This window comes from Lissotriton vulgaris, chromosome 2_1 (genome assembly GCF_964263255.1).
Source record: "Lissotriton vulgaris chromosome 2_1, aLisVul1.2, whole genome shotgun sequence".
NCBI classification, from domain to species: Eukaryota; Metazoa; Chordata; class Amphibia; order Caudata; family Salamandridae; genus Lissotriton; species Lissotriton vulgaris.
Genome location: NC_141687.1, coordinates 360324193 through 360345196, shown reverse-complemented (window position 1 = coordinate 360345196; position 21004 = coordinate 360324193). Strand labels below are relative to the sequence as shown.

The 21004-nt window shown below is 47.0% G+C and overlaps 1 protein-coding gene across 1 annotated transcript in view; it reads right to left on the bottom strand.

Annotated features, from left to right (window-relative positions):
- BLTP2 (bridge-like lipid transfer protein family member 2) overlaps positions 1 to 21004 on the bottom strand; it is a 604102-nt gene that overhangs the window by 154089 nt on the left and 429009 nt on the right. The gene's annotated exons all lie outside the window — the stretch shown is intronic.

The following is a 21004-nucleotide window of genomic DNA, read 5'->3' as shown; positions in this document are numbered from 1 at the left end:
CCGTTCTCTGTAAGAACCAACTATTTATCCTTTAAGAAGTTTTATATACATCCTTAGCAATTCCAGTACAAGAATAAACAATCAATAGGAAAACCCGTCCACTCAAGTCCTCGGAACTTAGCCTGCGGCAACTTGGGCTCAAATGCTTTGTGAGACTCGAGGAGAACCTACACACATTGCTTATTATAGCATCTTCATTTCCACATCTTCATTAGTTTGGTCCTTTTGTCTGCCAATGGAATCATTGTGGCTTTCCTGAAGAAGGCGTTGAGTATGCCGAAACGCGCGTAGAAAACAAGAAAATTCATAATTCAGCCACTTATGTAAATCCTGGTGTATTTTAGCTTTCCTGTTTATTGTCAACATTTTATGTATGTTTGTCTACTGTACATATCTGTGTTGGCCTATTGTAGGAAGTACGCTGTAATGTTATAGTTCAGTTTTTTATGTCTGTGGAACTATTTATCTATTTTCTATGACACCATTAAATGAAACCGTATAAATAAAATGAAGATTTAATGAAATCTAGTGTACACGGAGTTCGTAATATCATGATTGTGCTGGAGTAGGTTATGTTATAAGTTTGACCATTTGTTTCTTAGGGGTGCTATTTTCTACAATTGCTCCTCAGCCTTTTCCTCTTTCCAAGCCCAATGTTTATGGTTTGGTTGGGGTTTTAATTTTCAGTGCTTGCATATGTAGTAAGGGTGTTGACAAGAAACTCACCCAGCCAAGGATGTGTGGGTCAGTGTATTTAAAAAGTAATGTTTTCACTAACTACACCAGAACGACGCTGTACAGGATTGGGTCTGCCTCACATAAATATTGCTTACGACGTTGTGGGGAAGAGGGGACATTCTATCATACCATTTGGGACTGTAAACACATAGCGACATACTGCACGTCAATCATGCGCACAATTTCCCAAACTGTAGATATTTCCCTTGTGCCAGAACCCCGTCGTTGCTTGCTGAATGTATGGGAACCCAACGATTTAAATCACCGTCAGCAGGATTGGGTAATGTTGGGCATGATGGTCGCAAAACGCAACATTGCCTTATTATGGGGTTCAGATGCGCTACCCACCCTCCGTAAATGGTGCAAGGATATGGATGGAATGATGGTGGCAGAGAAGTCGGTGTTCATACATCGTGGGTGTCCCAAGAAGTGGGAGAAAATATGGGGGGCCTGGAATAAGTTTTGTGGTAATATATGTGAGCCTCCTAACCTCATTGACGACGACAGTGCCTCCGAATGCCACTGATTGGAAATGTACGAGATTAATGATACCGAATAGTCGATAAGTATACTCCTTATATGTAACCTGCATGATGACCGGGGTTGCTCTGCTCTGTTGATCCACACAATGCATATTATTCTGTCTGTGTGTATAATTGTCCCACCTGTTCTGTTTAATAAAAACAATTAAAAAAAAAGTAATGTTTCTTCTGTGTAGTTGGAGTATATTAGTAGCTGCACTCTCTTTTCTAGTAGACATTGGAAACTGCTGACTCATTTAAAGACGACAGTGCAAGGTTAATGTAATCCCCCTAATCCTTACCACTGAATTCTATATATTTATATTTATCCACTGGTGTGTCCTTGCGCTAGCAGGCAGACTCTCAATGAAATGTAAATCCGTATTTGTAAAGCGCGAACTACTCACCCTTAGGAGTCTCAAGGCGCTGGGGGCCTTTGGAGAAATTAAGTGAGCTATTGCCCAGAGTCACATGGTGCTGAGCTGAGCTGCCGCCCGAGCCATGGAGGGAACTGTGAACCCTGTGCTCCGAAGTCAGCTACCCTGGCCGCTGCACCACATCTCTCTCAAGTGAGGCAGCTTGGAGACTCTAAGCATACCTAGGGGCATGTGACAGTGGTTCTCGTGGAACTGCTCAGGTTTGATAGTGGGAACAGCAATGTTTTTAGATTTTTGCAAAAGGTGGTTTCACAGGGTTCTGCTTTTACGTCTGCAGGCAGTGTATTTCAGGTTTTTTCTGCCAGGTTTCTAAAGGAGAGAGCACCCATTCTTGCTTTCTGTATTTTTGGTGCCGTCATCAATGCCATGCCTTTGGATCTAAGGTTTCGGCTTGGTGTATAGGATGTGATCAGTTGTTGGACATACCGTGGACCTTTCTTTGACAGGATTTGGCGACAGTAACACATTGCCTTAAACATGATTCTCTTCTCCACTGGCAGCCAGTGTAGGCTTATCAGAGCTTTTGTTGTGGATGTTCTTTTTGGGAGATTCAACACTAGGCAGGCTATGGCGTTTTGTATCGATTGGAGTTTAGTCAGCCCTCTTTTGGATGCACCCAGATATAGAAAATTGCCATAATCCATCTGGGAGGTGACCAAGGCATGTACTATCGTTTTTCTTGCATTGATGGGTAATAGGTCAATGAGATTTCTCAGGACTTTAAGAGTCCCAATGCATTTCCCCATCACTTTCCGGATTTGGCTGTCAAATGTCAGTTTGGAGTCGAACCACACTCCGAGGTTTTTTATTTTTGCATTTATAGTTGGCCTGTCGTCTCAGGCCACCAAGCCAATGTCCAAATGGATAGGGCCTTTCCCACGATCAACACCTCTGTTTTGTTACCATTGAGCTTCAAACAATGGTTGGACATCCAAGCTGCTACCTCCTCCAGACATTGGGAGAATTGGTGGGCTGTCCGTTCTTAGTTTTGAGATAGTGTGACAATTAGCTGAGTGTCGTCAGCATATGACACAATGGTCATGTTATGACCTTCCACTAGCTCTGCGAGTGGTCCCACATTTAGATTGAATAACGTGGGGCTCAGGATCTATCCCAGTGGGACTCCATGTGACAGGGGAATACTCCTGGATGAATGCGTGTTTTGTGAGACTTGGAAACACCGCGAGGAGAGGAAAGATGTCATCCAGCGCAGAGCTGAGTCCCTCATGCCGCATGTATCTAATCTCTGGAGAAGGAGACCGTGGGAGACGGTATCAAAGGCTGCACTTAGATCCATAAAGATCAGTGCAGCCGTCTGCCCTTCATCCGCATATTGTCTCTGTGTTTCAGTGGCCAAGAGCAGCGTCAACTCCGCTGAGTGCACAGCACTGAAACCTGACTGTGAGGGGTGTAATAGGTCATTATTGTTGATATGATTAGTTAGCTGCCTATTTGTTACTTTCTCAGCAATTTTAGCAAAGAAGGGTAGTAGCGAGATGGGGTGTAGGTTTTCTAACACAGCGTGATCTATAGAAGGCTTTTTTTTTGTGGGCGTACTTTTGCTTGTTTCCATTTATGGGGAATTTCTCCCAGTTGAAAGGAGCGTGCAAATACCTCCTAAATAAGCGGCATCATGATGTTTCCTACCTGCAATAGGATCTCTGGGCAGGCTGGGTCTAGTGGAGATCCAGATTTCATTCCACTAGCTATGTTCTTCAGCTCTTCTAACTCTGGCACCTTGAATTCATCCAGGGTTTCTCCGCTGAATGCAGTGTCTGGCCTGCAGTCTGGGTTCGTGCCCTGTCGTGCTTCCCCAGTGAAGGTGCCATATAGTTTTGCTACTTTTTCTGCAAACAAATCGGCCACTTTGTTGAAGGCCTCCTCAGAGGAGGTTATAGGGTTAGTTGGACTTTCGATTGACTGGAGGGATTTTAGTATGGAGAACATTTCTTTGTAGGAGTTACTGGCCCCTTCTATCTTCCCAGTATAGAACTCACATATTGTTTTCTTAATAAGCGCATGGTATTTTTTAGTTGTATTTTATATTCCTCCTTTTTAAAACAAGTCCTTACGCCACCTGCGCTCCAACAGTTTACATTCTTTTTTTACCTTTATTAATGAGTCATTAAACCATGGTGCTGATGCTCTAGACCTCTTGGTGTTCATTGTGGTCCACGGTTCTATCTGATCCAGTGCATCCGTTAACCATGTCTCAATTTGTCTGTTCGTTTTGTTCATGTTTTTATCAAGTTTAGGATCATTTTCAGCAGTGCCTGTGTGAATGTGTTATAGGTAAATTTGGTCCACTTCCTACATGTCATTTTCTGCTCAAGCCTCTTAAGCGTGGGTCTGTGGGAGGGCATAGAGAAAGAGACTAAGTGATGGTCTGACAAAGGAACTGCCATGGTGTCCCCACCTCAATCTCTGTTAAGTTGGTGAATATAGGATCAAGAATATGCCCTGCTTGGTGAGTTGGTGAATTCACTTTCTGAACCAGTTTAAAAGTCATAAGGTCTTTACATACAGATTCTGCTTCCAGGTTCTCCCTATCATCAAAATGTATGTTAAGATCGCCTAGGATGAGATTGTTGTGACGTAGAGCTGGTTGGACTACTTTGTCCCCCAGGCTCATCACAAATTGCGTTGCTGGGCCAGGTGGGCGGTATATCAAAAAACCCGCTATGGTGTTGTTTCTTGCTGCCGAGAGGGTGAAGAAGAGAGCTTTGCATTTCTCTAAATTAGCTTCATTTATGCAGCCCTTCATTGATAATTTATGGATTATCATGATTCCGCCCCCTCTTTGTTCTACCCTATCTTGTCTCATTATCCCGTAGCCTTCTGGAAGCGCATCTAGGATATCTGGGGTAGAGCTATCGTTAAGCCATGTTTCTGTAAGAAACAGGGCGTCGGTCATTTCTCCCTCAGTATTTCAGAGATCGCCAATATATATTTTGTTAAAATCGACAATTCAGTAGGAGAAAAAGCAGTTTTGTCCCCTGCTGCTTTGTGTGTTTTCTAGGTGTAAAATCCTTGTTACAGCTCCCACATACCAATGGCTTAGTGTCTACACTAATGTTGTGCCTACAAGCCTTCAAGATAGGCTGCGACAGCTGGAGTAACTCATCCGCTGAGTATTTGATACTTTGATGGGATCTCCCACTGGCAGGGGTTCTGGCCGCTGGGCCCGGCCAGGCGCGGATGGATGCAGCGGGCTTTCCTTTTGCGTGCCAGTGATGCGCCCGCTGACCGCGTCTGCTGCGCCACCGCTGCAGCATGCTCTTTAAATAGGCCGATATCCGCAAAAGGCTAGTCTGCCAACTTCCGATACCGGAAGTAAGAACTAGGGTTAGGTCCCGCCTTCCACTCAAACGGCTCAAACAGCCGCTGCAGACCAGGGAGTGGACCGACGATTAAAAACACTTCAAGACAACACTTGGAAGTAGGTTAAAACTGGTACACTAAGGTTAAGTTTAAAAACTGCTTAGCGTCAGTGAAACAGTACAAACAACTAAGCAATCCTGTCTTTCAGGGGTGTAATGTGAAATATACGCGAATTCAGCATCAAACATTTAATAAATGTCACCACAGAGCTCTCGTCTACCTGGGCCTTTGTTTTTGCTGATACTGTCTGCTAAAATTTGACTCTGTGCATCAAACACTACACGCAGTACCCTATAATCATTCATATTTTCTTTTATTCTCTTATGTATATTAAAGATTGCTTTCATGTACACAAAGACCCTTTGGTAACTATTCAAGGAAGTAGCTATTAAGCTTAATCCCATGTCCTGTGGTTCACCAAATACAATAAATATAAAGTGAAAATAAGGATTTCAATGAATCAAATGAGGGAGAATAGGCGCACAGAAAACACAGTGTACAAAATTGTACTAATGAGCGCAAAATCACTGCAGTGCTCTAGAGGAGGGATGTCAGCCCACATCCCTTACTTCCGCATATTAAGAACATTGACTCTGAGCACTTGCAAAACTGTAGGTCTACAAAATCAATCCAACAGTCGTCAACATATTCAATCTTTTCTTTAATTGGTGAATCTTCAAATGCCAGCCGATCCAGCAAACACGTGTTTCGTCTCTGGATACAAGAACCCTTGACTTCCTCAGGGCGGGAATATCAAAATATATACATCTTACAAATCCAACTTATAATCACACATTGCCTTAATTGGCATGGTGCAAGAGTCTGAACCCCATTTTGTGAATCACCATTGAGCCCCAAACACATATAAAAAAGGCATGAAAAGCAAACCGCTGATAGAAAATATGCCTGTCAAATACACACAATTCATGCGATTGACATAGTCTCATGCTTTTGATGAATTTTGCCAGCCCCTCGATTGCCACTACCACCAAAGAGTAATACCAGTTGTAGTCTAAAAAGCCCAGTGCAGTCCAGAATATTGCAAATCACACAATCAAAGCCCGGCCCCCACTCCAGAACTGAATTACCTTGAATTCAAAATATAGGTTTCATCTGAAAGAGTATAAATAAAGGTTCATGTTAAACGTCATAACGAATGCAGGTGATTATCATATAATGGAGTATATGGAGTAGTATACCCATGCCTGCATAAACAATCATGTGGTAACAAGTATGATAATGCGGGATAGTCAAAAGGGGAGTCACCTCTCCTGTGTAGACAATGAAATAATATACTCTTAATCCAAAATTCCAAAAACCTAAATACAATAGGACAAATAGAAATGGAACATAAATCAAGGCAAATGCAAAGCTGCTAATCTTGCAATATACAAAAACCACAACTTACATATACATTGTGCCGTAACACATGTAATGTCGAGAAAGAAATCCAATGATCACTCCACTAAATCTGTGCAAAATAATCCACAAGGGGGAAAGTCAAGTCAGAGTTGCCGTAAAACCACCGCACACGGACTAAATTAATCCTTTTCAAATCCAACAAACAGATCCATCCTGCACTTACTTGAGTACAAGCCAGCGTCTCCTATTCCATCCGGCATGTAAGCAAGACGCGGGGTAAAACCATGCTGTTAAAAAACACAAAGGTCACATAGAGCACATAACGAGACAAATTGTAGTGTGAACGAGCCGCCATATTAGAAAAGGTTAGTTTCCACATGACGCCATACACGGCCAACTTCTGTTACAACAAACCATTAGCTCTCACTTATTATTCCGCAAAAAAATTAAACCTTCTAAAGTAATATGGATAAGTATTTATATATACTTTTCTATATCCATAGTATAAATGCATATTCTAGCCATAGTAAATTTCAATGCCCGCAACCAACTTATTATAAACAAAATTATACAGCCACAAGAAGCATGCCCCGCATTTGTTAAGCAACAGGGCCGCCACAGTGAGAATCCAGCCATCTTGTAAACCAAACATCTTCCTAACAGGCAACAAAAACGAATGTATCAAAATACGTAAGCAGCATACCAGTGCCACTATTTCTTAACATAACACTGATGCCAGATATAGTATGTGTCTGAGGCAGTAGATCCATTACTATGTTCTCTGTGTCCTAAAGTCATCCATGGTCACAGCCCGGTACAGTAAAAATGAAGTCAATGAAGAATCTAAACAGCTACAGTATGTGTGTTAAATCATTATTATTGTAGTGCGTCACATCAAATAGTCACAACTGTCGTTTCATATGCATCAGAATACTGACATCAATTCTCATATCGTTACAATACAGCACTGTTAGTTAACGTAGAGTTCACCTATCTCCCAAAAAAAAGTGCAGTTCAAGAACTGAATTTAAGCCAAAACCAACTGTCTGTTATTTCATTATCCATTTTGCTTCACATCTTCTCAGCATAAGCTCCCTATTACCTACTCTGGGGTTCTAGGGAACATATTCTATACCAAAAAATGCTACATTTTTGTATTTTCCTTGTGATGGACATTCATTAATATGACTCGCCACCGGGTATTTTTGGTCTTTGATTTTAACTGCCAATATATGTTCATATATTCTGTACTTATGGGGCCGAATAGTGCTTCCGACATAAAAGCGGCCACACTTACACGCAATCACAAAAACCACTAATTTGGTCTGACAAGTAATATTGTTACATATAGTGCAACTCCTCATCTGCGTGTCCTGGAAATGTTTTACTTTATCTTTAGCTCATCTAGCTATTGTGCAGAACCTACATTTGAAGAAACCTAACATGTGTCTAGTGAGCCAACTTTCTTTCTTCTCCAGTATACAATAGCTGGGACATAATATAGACCGGAGAGTTCTCCCTCTCCGATATGTAACAGCTGGGTAGTCAGTTATATGGTCATCTAACATCTTAACCCATTTAAGAAGACCCCAGTGTTTATTTAAACTTTTACAAAATTTGGCTGACATACCATTGTAATCTGCAATGTGGGGTATGAGCTTGGAATCTCTACTGTGTTTATTACGAATGTCCAAAGTCTATTGTCTATCTATCCCCCGCCATTCTTCTTGTGGCGGATCTCACCACCTGTGGACGGTAACACCTTTCTATAAATTGCTCCTCCATGTCCTTTATACACTGTTGTTACTCATGCTCCTCACTACAGTTCCCTCTGGCCCTCATCATCTCACCAAAAGGAATAACATTAATCTAATTCCAGGAATGCGCTAGAGCTGTGTAATGTAGCATTGCAAGATGTAGGTTTGCGAAAAAGTCTACTATGCAACTTGTCATTTTATTTTTATTTTGTATTGAAAAATCAAAGCGCAACTTGTCATTTTTAATGTTCTGTTCCAAATCTAAAAAATATAATTTTACATTACTGTATTTAAAGGGGAACCTAATATTTCATCGTTGGTATTTAAATAAGTAATATACTCTCATAAGTGTGTTTCAATGCCTGTCCAAACCAACAGGCAATCAACAATATACATCCCCAGTATAGGATATAGTCTATCCAAGGGGCACCTCCTGGGCTCAAGACATGTCCCTCCTCAACCACCCCCATAAAGAGGTTTGCAAAAGAGGGGGCACATCTGGAGCCCATTGCAGTCCCCTAAAGTTGTTTTTACCAGTTCTGTTCAAACATAAACACATTATTCTCAATGATAACCCTAGTTATAGATGGCAACATTGCAGTATGTTCCAAATAAACCACAGATCTAGTGTTCAAGAAATGCTTCAATGTTGCTATGCCTTTCTTGTGTGAGATGCTAGTATAAAGAGATATAACATTCAGTGTTACGAACAACATGCCCAACCCAGTCTGTATATCCTGCAGAATATTAAGGACATGTTTAGTGTCTCGTACATGAGAGGTAAGTTTTTCAAAATATGACTGTAAAAAAATATCAACAAATTCAGATATTCTTTTGTTGGCCCTCAAATAATGATTTCACTCTGAAGATATATTACGCCATGTATTATACAGATCGAGATCGTCTACTGCCAAACATCAGAATTAACTATAATTATTCCCTGTGTATTTCTTTCTTTTTCGAGAACACTTTATAGTTAAAGGGCATTATTTTCTGCTGAACATTGTTTTCTTATAAGTGTGAGAAGATGTAACACTAGTATATCATCCCATTTCTTTGCCAACAATTTGTAATCCCTAAGTGCCTCACAGCTTGACTTTTCTCTTTGAAACAGAATGGAAGTTCATACCTGGGTTTGTGGCTCAAGTATATTTATGCAGTGGTGTTGTTTTTCTTTGCTCTTGTATGCATAGTGTGATGTGGTGCACTGTGATGTGCTTACATCTGAGACATGATGTCCTGTTGTGAGCTGTGATGTGCCCTAATGTGCTGTAATGTTTTGTGCTACTATACCATGTGGTGAACTATGATGTGCTCTGAAATGTTATGCTACTTTGCGCTTTGATGTGCTGTAACATACTCAGGTAAAATGTGTCATGTTGTCAAATATTTGTGCTGTACTTTAAGAAATTATGTGTTGTACTGTATGAAATTAGGTACTTCCCAGCAACTCCTACATTGAAGTTTTTCATATATTCACATCCTTGAATGATTCTCCGTCAGGCTTGGAAGACCAAGGACATTTAACACCTTGGCTGCTAGGGATATTTTTCTCCTGTGCTGCATTCCCAGATTTACCATTGTTCATGACGAGCTCAGCTCGTCATGAGCACAGCTCAACCGTGCCTCATGACGAGCTAAGCTTGTCATGAGCATCGAAGGGGTTAAAAAGCAGTAAACAGTGGTAGAAAGGCAATAGTACTGACCAACAGTGTTTGTTTGGTAGCACATCCACCTTATTTCAAACAATCCAAATTTCAGCCACCCCATTTCAGCCAATGAGGTGGAACTGTCCACTCTCCTACTCCCCCTAGAGGCCATCATAGCTCAGATTTCAAAGCATGCGTGTGAGAAGAGTATGTAATGAATGAGCCTCTGATTGTGAAGAAGGAGGATCGCATGTGAATATATGAAATATTTCAATGTTGGAGAACTGGAGTTAAAGGTGCATGCTGGCGTTAAAGGTGTTGAACTAATTTCTAAAGATACATAGCTCATTTCTTTTCCAATGTTGGATCTTTCATATATTGACTTGCTTGAATCGGAATAGTCAGTAGTATATAACTATAATTATATACTACTAGAGCCATTGATCACAAATGACTGAAGCAGCCCAAACGTACAGCGAAGTTAGTCAGATGAAAGCTGCTTGCACAAAAATGGCTTTATTTGCACATATCCATTAGCATTTTTACTTAGAAGCACCTTTTAATCTGGCTTTGTGGTTTCAAAGAATCTGTTCATGTGATAAACTGTCTTTCCTGTTGAATTCGATCGCCGTATTTGCTCCTTGAGGGAACCAATCTAAAAGCTAATCAGTGTCCGGGGGACTAATTAGAACCCTGTCTTGCAATTGTTGTAGGGGGGCTACCACAGCTATGGGGCATAAATGACCGAAGCAGTACGGACATGCAGTGAGGCTAGTCAGGTGAAAGCCGCTTGCTCAGAAATAGCTTTATTTTCCCATATTCGCACACAAATGAACAGATATTATTTGCACATATCGGTCAGCATTTTTACTTAGAAGCACTTTGGCTTCGGCCACAAATGATCTAAGCAGAGCGGATGCGCAGCAGGTGCACCTACAGTACGCCAAAGGCAAGCCTGTCTGCGCCCATCGAGCCCGACCGGGGAAAGGGGCTAGTCACTACGCCCGAAATTGCCAAAATTGCACTTATTCCCCATAAGAAAATGAAAACATTTTCTCAATAAGTCACAAAATAGACCTCCCTACTACTGCAAAAATTAGATAAATTGGGACTCAAGCCAATACTGCAGTACCCGACTTCACAGAAACTAAAAGACCATTGCTGCTCATTCAAACCAACATCAGCCTTAGCACCCACGGTCCCTAAACCAATCAATTAACATTTATTAAAATACTCGCTCCATGGAGAAGCATCAAATATGAGATCTTCAACTTACAAGACACCAAATCACCGGACATTCTACTACTCACAGAAACTTGGCTCACTGAAGAGTCCACTCCTGACACCCTCGCCGCCCTGCCCAACAATTATAATAACCTGCAAACCCACCGACCTATAGGTAAAATAGGTGGCAGCATATCTGCGGTGATTAAGACTCATATCAGGTTCCCTCAACCATACATCATTAGACATCCCAGCGGAGGTGGAATTGCCAACCTTTCCCCTCTTATGCCTCCTCACTTATAGACCACCATACTGTATGCAACCCTTCCTTCAGCTTTTTTAGGAGATATTCTCCCCCTTCTGCGTTGACCACGCAAAAATGTTTTTGCCCAGCAAATTAAATCATAGGGCCAATAATCAGGGGTGATTTCTCCATTAGGGCTGTCGGGCTGCGCCCCCCTGAAAATTCCAACACATTTACCATATAAAATAGATCGATTTATTTAGAGATACAATCGTATCTCTCAGAAAATTGATGTATTTAAATCTCTGTTGTCTGTTTCAGGCTCCCTGCCCTCTCTCGCTCTGAAGCAGGAGACGGAAGACAGGCAGTAAATCAACTTTCTTAACGTGACGCACCACGCACCACGCAGCCCTTCATTGCCATTGGGGTCTCTGGATGCATGCACACTGTAGGCCAGTGATGCAATAGGCATCACGGTTTCGGCCGTAGGAGACTTCATCCCTGCGTGATTTCAGTCGTCCGTCAATCATAAGAGGTAGATCCCATCCTTTCATCATACGTGAGAGTGGATGCAAGAATGTCTGATCCAGTGCCTTGTTCTCGGTAATGGTAAGTGTTTGCAAGCTAATGCTGTGTTCTGTATATTGTGCTGAGACCCCTCATCATGCTAATCCTCCCAACTGTGATGCCCCAGGCCCTTGTGGCACATCACTCACTACTTTAGAAGCTGAGCTGCAGTATTTGCTCCCTTGTGAAATGGATCCAAATAAGGAGCAGGGTTCCCTCTTGTTCCTTTGCTAAATGGATCCAAATATCCTAGACAGGGCGAGAGATATGTGCTTACTGTGTAACAAGTGCTGACAGTGGCCAGTTATCTGATGTATTGCATTAAAACTGGCAATGTGTACATACCCCTAAATTAACACTGATGCTAAAAACATGGAATGACTTCAAACAATGAATGTTAAAAATGCTGAGGGAATACATTTCAGCAATTTAGTTCCTCTCTTATTTTACATGCTTTACTTAATCTTGCAATCCCCACGAGTTAGCTATTTTATAATGTTGTTGTTGATCTATATTTTCTTCTGTGCATACTTTGAAGCTTGAGCCATGCCAGTTGTTTATGAGGGGCTTTGATTGCGCGCTCAGGTGCTAAGGCTAAAGCCAAACAAAGTGTCTGTCAGTGCGTTGGCCTCTCTGCAGAGCACACAGAAAAATATTTGTGTATTTCATTTGCAGCTGAAACTTTGTGGATATGTGTGTGAAGGGGGTACATGGATGTCAAAATATTCGCAAGGCAAAAGTGAGAGAAATTAAAGTGCTTACATTTGAGGGAGTGCAGTGCATGTTGGGGGCGGGGAAGTGACAGATGCGAGGAAGAGTGAAAAGAGGATTTCCTGAAGAGGAAAGAGAGGGGGTTTAAGATTTGCAGATGGACAAGATCTGCAGACAAAAGGAGGATACATATCAAACATAAAGCACATACAATTGAAGGCCAAAACTGCTTCCACAGGACTCAATGCTATTTAATTAACAGACTATTTCAGAATTTAAACATTTCCAATGTTAAGTATTTAAAGAAATCCTTGCTGTTACTCATTTATCTTAAACAGCTAACACCCAGTGACAAAGCCAATCATACTGACAGGCTGTAGGCGTATGCCAGTTGCTGTGCCATTTATCTGGATAAAATTAAATCTCAGAGAGAAACTAAAATACAAGTCCGATGACGCACTGTGGGAATCACAGAAATGTATTTGGCACCCACTTTTTTAATCTCACTTAAAGACCAGTCTGCACATATTTATACATGACTGGTTACAGCTAGCATCTGTGGGTGCTTCTCGAAGTCTGATTTAAGCATATTTTTCCAAAGTTATTGCTACATGAAGTGCAAGACTCTGGGCAAGCATACATTTTAAAGGGCTAAAGTTGTCATGCAGAACAATTTACACACTACAGTAACTGTTGAACAAATTAATGCAAGAAGATATGGGGCCGTTTTTAATGTGTTCAATATTTCAAGACTTTATGTTCCCCCTGCTTAATAAGCCTTGATTTATTCGCTACATTCATTTGCTTTAAAATGCACCATTTGCCAATCTTTTTTTTCATTTCTTTCTCAGGAGTGGGACTCCCCCTGGATCCCAGGTTTGTCCATAGAACTTGTTCACATTGCTTGCTTTATAAAAATCATGCCCAGGGGGGCGTGGCCAAGATGGCGGAGGTGTAGGACGTGTTTCGTGTCCCCTCCGGCCCCAGGCCCTGAATAGCATTGTGCAGCACAGTCCCCGGAGCTTCTTTGCGGGCAATTTGCTGACCGGACGTCACAGCGAAGCAGTGGTCAGCTGTGGTGTACGCCCGGTGAGACGGAAGCTTGATCTCACGGCGCCCGCATCGGGTGCAGTGCCGAGGCCCGGAGCGGCAAGGAGCGTGGCGCAGTGAAGTGGCAGCTCGGGGACTCTTGCTGAGGAGAGCGGGACCCCGCGTATCCCCCTGGCAGTGCTGTGTGGTGCCGCCGGGGCCGTGCAGAGGCAGACGAGAGCCGGACGACCGCCGTCTTCCCGGCCCCCCCCCCCCCCTGGAGGGGGGCGGAGCCTTGCGGCGGAGAGCGCCCGGAGCTGAAGGCGGCTCACTCCCTACTCGAGGCCGTGGTCTGGGGCCTGGTCGGGGGTGCTCCCAGCGCGACCCCCTGGACTTCTGTGCTGTGAGGGGCCTTGGATCAGCGCACTGCTAAGTCGCAGGCCCTGAGGAAGAGCGGACCGGCCCCCAGTGGACTGCTTCTGCCCGGACTTTGGCGGTGAGTGCGGAGGCTGTCGGCCGGCAGCTGGGGCTGAGGCGGCACAAAGGACTGGACCCCCAGGGGTGAACGGAGCTGCGGGAGTGCTTTGAGGCGGTCTGTGGCAGGGGCTGCTTGTGGGGCCTGGAGCTCCTGCGTGTGGGGGACCGTGCTGGGGCGTTCTCCGGCTCCGCTTGGGCGCCTTCCATTTTAGCTGGGGCCCGCTCCCCCCCCCTTCCCTCGGGGCGAGCACTGGGACGCTTACCGGAGGAGCGGGCGAGGTCGGACTGCAATCTTCATTGGCCCCCCCGTTTCCTGGCTGTGTGGTGGCTGACCTGTGGCCACACCCTGGCGGTTGGTTTCGGCCTGGAGCACATGATGGACCTGGCTGCCTCCACCAGTGGGCTGTAAGTGGCGGTTTGGACCCGGAGTGGGGGGTGCACGGCTGGGTCCCTGTGACGAATCTGCCTGGTGAGCTCCGTTCGTGGTGCCTCCCACGAAGACGCGGAGGGGCCGCGATGTCTGGCGGTGTGCGCAAGGGGAAGACCCTGAAGGATGGCCAACCGAAGAGTTCCCAGCAGCCGGCGTCCCCTGGCCCGAGCTCTTCTCCTAAGGCCTCTGATGACGACGCGCCGGCCACTAAAGCCTTCATGACCGACCTCTTCAAATCTATCAAGGAGGATATCTCGGACCTTCGTGCGCAGCTAACGTCTGATCTCCGGGAGGTGCGCAGAGATGTGGATGCGGTGGGGGAGAGAGTAGCCACGTTGGAGGACCACGATCTCAGCATGGCGAACAACGTTCACCAGCTGCAGCAGGATGTGCTGAGGCTCACTGAACAGAACTTAGACTTGCAGGCCCATGCGGAGGATTTGGAGAACCGCTCGCGGAGGAACAACATTCGCATACGAGCGGTTCCATGGGACGGCGAAGCGGGTGACCTCCGGGGCTATGTGCAAGACCTCTTCCTCCAGATTCTGGGCGACGAAGATGTCCGCGAGATCCGCATGGACCGGGTTCACCGAGTGGGCCTGCCGAGGAGGGGAGGACCGCCCCCGGACATACTAGTGTGCGTCCACGATTTTCAACTCAAAGAGCGGATCCTCCGGAAGGCTCGAGACTCTCCTACGGTGCTGTTTCGTGAACACCGGCCGCAGCTCTACCAGGACTTGGCGGCTACGACTCTTCGGAAGCGACGGGAGTTTCGACCGGTAACGGCGTTCCTGAGACTCCATAGTATTCCCTACTCGTGGGGCCACCCCTTCCGCATAGTTTTCCGGTGGCAGAACAAACTGGAGCAGATTCGCTCGCTGCAAGTGGCGAAAGACTTGCTGGGCATCGTGGATGACTCGCCGACGCCGAGGACCGGCAGCCCATCACCGCGACGGCGACATCGATCCTCCTCTTGGCACAGAGTGGGATCAGAAACGGGTCGGAGGCGGCCCGATCGAGCGACCAGCTTACTGGAGATGGGAGACGCTGTGGCCTCCGTTGCCTCGGCGACGTTGACGTCTTCGCAGCAGAGCTCTGGGGCGGCCTAACTGGAAGGCTGCTGGCCGGAGGGTGCCGGAGGGGCACACGTTCTTGGGCCTGTGGGTATGCAAAAACTTTGTGAGAAGACACCCCAGGCGGAGGCCCTGGGAGACCCGCGTGAGGTCTTCCACCCCCCTCCCAGTGACTTTCCGGTGCGCCGCACTGTTCTGGGACTCCTTGCTGAGACTGTTAAGTATCTTTGCTTGTTTTTGGTCTGGGGGTTTGTTTGGGGGGTGGGGTCCGGGGACCGTTGGGGGGGCCTTATTGGGAGGGGAGGGGGTGGGACGGGGGGTGGTGGTGCCTGGTGCGACTGTATGATGTGTTGGTCTCTTGTAGTAATTGGTTGCCTGGAGTTCTTGATACTTGGAGTTGTCGGGGTCACTGGGGAAGTCGAGGCTGCTTCTGAGATGTTGCCCTCTGCGGGGTTTGCGGGACTCCTGGGTGCCACTCTGGTAGGGGGTCTGCCGGTCTCTGCGGGGAGGCTATCTGGAGGACGCTGGTGCGAGATGGTAATGGCATTTGCGGGGGGGGTGTTGGGTTCCTCTAATGCCGCTTAGTATTGGGACATGGAACGTCAAAGGTCTTAATTCCCCTCAGAAGCGCCAAAAACTCTGGAAGTATGTCACTGACCATCACCTGGATATTGTGGGGCTCCAGGAGACCCACCTGGCGCGCAAGGACGAGCTTCGGTTGCGCCATAGGCAATTTCCCCTGATCTATAGGGCTTCTGCCTCCACCAAACATAGAGGGGTGGCGCTTCTCTTCCGAGCTTCTCTGCACTTTCAGCCCCTGGGAATTAACTGTGACAAGGAAGGGAGGTGGCTTATGGTCAAGGGGGTGCTTGGCGGAGTGTCCTGTACGTTTGTAGTGGTGTATGTTCCTAACTCGGGCCAGAATGCTTTTCTCCGGGACCTGCTGGACAGGGCGGGGGACTTTGCCGAGGGTCTTGTGGTGCTGATGGGTGATTTTAATATGGTCTGGGATGGTGATGTGGACAGTTCTAGGTGGCAAAGGGCGGGGGCTGGGGTGTTTTCAAAGGAGACGCAGGGGCTGATTGGTGACCTTGGATTGGTTGATTGCTGGAGATTCTTGCATCCCCATTCGCGCGACTACACGTTCTTCTCCCATGTTCACCACACCTACTCTAGGCTTGACCATATCTTTGCGAGCCAGGCACTCCGAGGTGATGTCCGGACGGCTAGTGTTTTTCCCCTATCCATTTCGGATCACAGCTTACTGGTACTTGGACTGCACTGGCCGTCCGGGGGGGACAGCGTGAAAACCTGGTATTTTCCGCGAGCACTTGTCAGGGATGACACCTCCTGTAAGGCTTTACGGAAGGCCATTGGGGAGTTTGGGTCTCTCAATCCGCCCTCGGATACTTCCCTCTTTAATACCTGGGATGCTTGTAAGGCATCCATCAGGGGCACGTGCCTTCAGCTAAATGCCAACCTTAATCGGCTACGTAGGAAGGAACGGGAGGGCCTGGAGACGGAATTGGCCACGTTAGAGCAAGCCCACAAAGCCAACCCGTCTAGGCTTACTCTGAGGCCGTTGACCGCAGTGAGGGGTAAGTTGAAGGCACACTACGCTAATCGCGCGGAGCTTACTCTGCTTCGGCTTCGCCGCACCTCTTACTCTCAGGGAAATAAGATTGGTAGACATCTAGCACGCCAACTACGTGACAAGCGAGAAAGGGAATATGTGGGTGGCATCCTGGACCCCTACGGAACGCTTCACCACAATGATGCTGACAAGGCGCGCCTCTTTGGCCAGTTTTATGAGGCGCTTTATAGGGGCGACCCTCTTGACCGCGAGGCCCAGGACCGTTTTTTGGCTGACCTCTCCATCCCGACTGTGTCGAATGAGTGGAACGAGCTTCTGTCGGCTCCTATCTCTAGAGACGACGTGCTGGAGGCGATTCGCGACCTTAAGCTGCACAAAGCCCCGGGGCCGGACGGCTACACGGCGCTATTCTATAAATCCTTTGCTACGGAACTCTGCGAGTTCCTAGTGCCTCTCTTTAACGAGATGGCGGACAAGGGGAGTACCACGTGCTCCATGGCAGAGGCTAGAATCTCGGTGATCCCTAAGCCAGGGAAGGACCCGTCTCGATGTGCATCCTACCGCCCGATAGCGCTCTTAAACATAGATGCCAAATTATACTCCGCCATCCTTGCCCGTAGGCTTCGGGATTTGATGCCGGCCATCATCCACCCGGATCAGTCGGGGTTTATCAAGGGGCGCCAGACGCATGATAACCTGAGGAGGGTGATTCACCTCGTCGAGAAGGCTACAAGATTTCGCCTCCCGGCGGTGTTGGTGGGATTGGATGCAGAGAAGGCCTTCGATCGGGTGGACTGGACCTTTATGTTTCGCACCTTGGAGGCCTTTGGTTTCTCGCGCCGCTTCATTACCATGGTCCGCGCGAACTATAGCAATCCCTGCTCCAGGGTGATGGTGAATGGACACCGTTCCGCTGGGTTTGGCCACACCAGGGGTACGAGACAGGGCTGCCCTCTTTCGCCCCTGCTCTTTGCTTTGAGCATTGAGCCCCTAGCCATTGCACTGAGGAACCAGGAGCAGATTAAGGGACTCCCCTTTTCGGGGGAACAACACAAGATATCTCTTTTTGCGGACGATGTGCTCCTCTCCGTAGGGGACCCGGCCCAGTCGTTACCGCATATACAATCGTTATTGTCTACCTATGAAGCAGTGGCCGGCTTCAAGGTCAATTTTGATAAATCTTACATCCTGAACTTGACGCTCTCGCCGGCTGAGGCTGAACGCCTACGGTCGCTTACACCGTTGGCATGGGCGTCGTCCTCTCTGCTCTACTTGGGGGTCCACCTCACCTCCTCTGTAGGCTCCCTCTTCGCAGCGAACTTCCCGCCTATGTTGTGGGCTGTGCGAGGGGAATTGGATAAATGGAAGCCGAAGTATATAACCTGGCTGGGCCGGATCCACGCCATCAAAATGGTCCTCCTTCCGAAATTTTTGTATCTTTTCCAGGCCCTCCCCATACCAATGGAGATGGACTTCTTCCGGCGTGTGAAGACCCTCCTCTTGAAATTCGTCTGGCAGGGGGGTCGGGCGCGCATTTCCTTTGCGACTCTTCGGCGCCCCAGGGAGGAGGGAGGAGTGGGCCTCCCGGACCTGCACCTGTACTATAAGGCCGCACAGCTGAGGGTCTTGGTGGAGTGGTCGCAGCAAGAGTCTGACAAGCACTGGCTGCACATGGACAGGAGTGTGGCGGGACGGTCGGTCTGGGATCTGGCGTGGAAACCCAAGCCCGATAGACCTAAAAATGCGTACATCAGCACTCCCACCAGCACGGCCCTTAAGGTTTGGGACACGGTATCAGGTGACGAACGCTGGACGTCGTTCCCCTCCCCCTTCACCCCTTTGCATTTTAACCCTGCCTTCCCGCCGGCTCAGCAGGATGGACCGTTTAGACCCTGGAGAGAAGGCGGCTGTAGGGCCCTTACACATCTCTTCCATGGCACGGAGCCCCTCACCTTCGCTAACTGCATGCGTGATTACGGCTTGCCACCCACGGAGCGCTTCCGGTACGTCCAGCTGATGCACTGGGCAACCTCGCCTGGGCTCAGAGACGCTGCCACTAGACCGCCCACGCGGCTTGAAGCTTTTTTGCTACGCACTGCCGAGATGAAGGGTACGATCTCTTTTTTATATAAACTTTTGCTTGACACTGCGATCTCTCCCCGTCCCCGCTACATGGACCACTGGGAAAGCCAGCTGGGTAGGGATATACCGGAGGCTGAATGGAGGGGTCTCTGGCGCGACATTACGAACCACAACCACTCGGCGGGCTTGAGGGACGCTCACTACAAGACCATGTTTGATTGGTACCTCTATCCTTCGAAACTTCACCGCATATTCCCAGCGACTTCGGATCGTTGCTGGAGGGGCTGTGGCCTACTGGGCGATTTTCGCCACATCTGGTGGGACTGTCCCACCATTAGACCCTTTTGGTCGGAAATCCTATCCCACATCAAGGGTGTGCTGGGTTACCCAATTCCTGACTCATTGGCCTTTGTGATCTTGGGTCTTCGAGACCCACTTCTGGAACACCAGACAAAAGCAGATAAACACATTATGTGGCTATGCTTAGGGGCGGCCAAATTGACGCTCGCTGCGGCCTGGAAGAAACAGACGGCTCCTGCAATATCTTTATGGCATGCAAAGTTGTGGAACCTGCTGAGCATGGAGAGAATGGCGGATGTCTTTCTGGGCAACTTTAAGAACTTTATGTTTCGTTGGGGTCCCCTAGTGCGGTTTCTGTCGGAAGGTCTGCCGTCTGCAGTCTGTCCATCGACACTGAGAGCGCTACATCTCTTCCAAATCTAACTGAATACCTGCTGAAGGCATAGTGAGGACTCTGAATGTATGTTGGCACCACCACCTGGGAGGGGGGAGGGAGGGGGGGTTTTGAGGGGGGGGGAGTTAACGTTGAGGGTTTGTTGATTTCTATGTTGCGGCTCTATGGCACTGAGGAAGGACTCTACCCGCTTTGACTCTTCTGTGACATTTCACCTGCCAACATTCTTCCCCCTTAGGGTGCTCTCGGCAGAGTTGGGGTATGGCAACCACTGAGTGCGGCTTTGTCCGCCCGTTCCCACGGGCCTTGTTATTTATGCCTTACCACTCATGTAGCACCTGAGGGTTGTCTTTGATGCTCTTGTGGGGCCTGGGTTGTATAGCTGTGTGACGCTGCCCGCATTTTCTTTCTGTATGTCTTACTTTTGTTCCTTTTTGTTGCAAATACAATAAAACCTGCTTTTACAAAAAAAAAAAATCATGCCCAGCGTTTACGCCCTTCCACTTTCAAATGTCACCAGCCACCACTGCCAATAATGATATCGGATGAGAAACAGCCATTGATTTTGTGATCATTTTAGCAACTTAAATTTTCCACTAAATGTGCCTCTTTCCACCCACATTAGAGGCCACACATTAGACCAGCTCTAGTACACTCACCAATCGTTATCCAATCTTACAGTTTCCCCATGTGCATGGGCCGACCTTTAGCTGCAGTAAATTCTGATTAACAGAATGGCTCCCCAACCACCTGGTCATGGGCCAATCTGAGTCTATTTTGCAATTATATGGCCACAATCCCGCCAAAGCTAAACAACATTGAAATGCATGTTAAAGTGATATCAAACTGGCTAATGGCCCATGCCCCCGCATCCCCCACATGCGTGTCTAAACAGGCTAGAGACGTCATGATGCCTCTAAATGGATTACAGACAATTCGAAAGCAGCTAAGCTTGAACTTCGATGCTACAAATGGAAATGGCGGCAAAACTACTCGGAAGTAAAGGAAATATACATAAAAAACTTCAAAGAATC